The sequence below is a fragment of the Triticum aestivum genome, chromosome 7B (genome assembly GCF_018294505.1).
Source record: "Triticum aestivum cultivar Chinese Spring chromosome 7B, IWGSC CS RefSeq v2.1, whole genome shotgun sequence".
Lineage (NCBI taxonomy): Eukaryota > Viridiplantae > Streptophyta > Magnoliopsida > Poales > Poaceae > Triticum > Triticum aestivum.
Genome location: NC_057813.1, coordinates 207,673,487 through 207,675,093, shown reverse-complemented (window position 1 = coordinate 207,675,093; position 1,607 = coordinate 207,673,487).

Sequence of the window (1,607 nt, the reverse complement as noted above, 5' to 3'; positions counted from 1 at the left end):
GCATAATGAAAAATGGACGTCTCCAGAATGATCTAAGTGCGGAAGTTATCATCGCACATGGAAAAGCAAATAAGTAGCAGACGACCATCGAGTTTAAGTGTTACAACTCAAAGAACGAAGTGTATCAAAAGCAAGAGTTGTAAGCACTAGTAAAAAATATAAAGCAACCGCCCTTATGAACCCGCTTGAAGACTATCAAACTCATATGCTTCTCCCCCTTTTGTCAGTAATGACCAAAAAGGTTTGAAGACATAGAGCATCTACTCGTCCTCATGAGGAGTAGGTGAAGCAGTAGGGTTGTCGTTGTTGTTTGGCAGTGCAGACGAACTTGGTGCAGTGTCGATGCATGAAGAAGTAGGAGGCGGTGAACTTGCATCGTCTTCATCATCTATCACATTGGCATTCACAGTTGCCGCGGAGGATGAATAGTCAGAGTCTTCAAGAGATGGAGTTCTGCGTAGGACAGCATTCCGTGGAGGAGTGGAGTCAAACTTGAATCTCTCAGTGAAGCCATCGTCCTGAAGATCTGCTTCAGCACTGAGCAGGGTCAAACTCTTCCATGATGTCACGCCCAATATGCGATACTATCCTAAAGAGAATCGAAGGTCCCACCAAGGATAGAACCGCATATTGAAACGCTATTGCAAGGTGGATATCATTACATCAACATTACATAATAGATGGGGATACATACAAGAGGCATACAATGCCACATGAATACAACATCACAATACATAAGAGCAACATCCGAACTACGGATGAAACACAAACAGAAGCTCAAACAACATCCACCCTTCTAGCCCAGGCTGCCGACCTGGAACCTATCCCCTGATCAAAGAAGAAGCAGAAGAAGAACTCCAAGACAAGCAAACATCGCTCTCGCGTCATGATCATCGCAAAACCTGTACCTGCAACTGTTGTTGTAGTAATCTGTGAGCCATGAGGACTCAGCAATCCCATTACCATGGGTATCAAGACTAGCAAAGCTTAAAGGGAAAGGAAGGGGTAAGGTGGTGAGGTTGCAGCAGCGACTAAGCATATATGGTGGCTAACATACGCAAGTAAGAGCGAGAAGAGAGCAAGCGGAACGGTCGTGAAGCTAGCAATGATCAAGAAGTGATCCTGAACTCCTACTTACGTCAAACATAACCCAAAATCGTGTTCACTTCCCGGACTCCGCCGAAAAGAGACTATCACGGCTACACACGCGGTTGATGCGTTTTAATTCGAATCAGGTGTCAAGTTATCTACAACCGGACATTAAAAAATTCCCATCTGCCCATAACCACGGGCACGGCTTTCGAAAGTTTAAACCCTGCAGGGGTGTCCCAACTTAGCCCATGATAAGCTCTCGCGATCAACGAAGGATATACCTTCTCCCAGGAAGACCCGATCAAACTCGGAATCCCGGTTTACAAGACATTTCGACAATGGTAAAACAAGACCAGCAAAGCCGCCCGATGTGCCGACAAATCCCGATAGGATCTGCACATATCTCGTTCTCAGGGCAACACCGGATGAGACTAGCTACGAGTAAAACCAGACTTCGAGTTTCCCCGAGGTGGCCCCGCAGGCAGCTCAGTTCGGACCAACACTCGAAGGAGCAC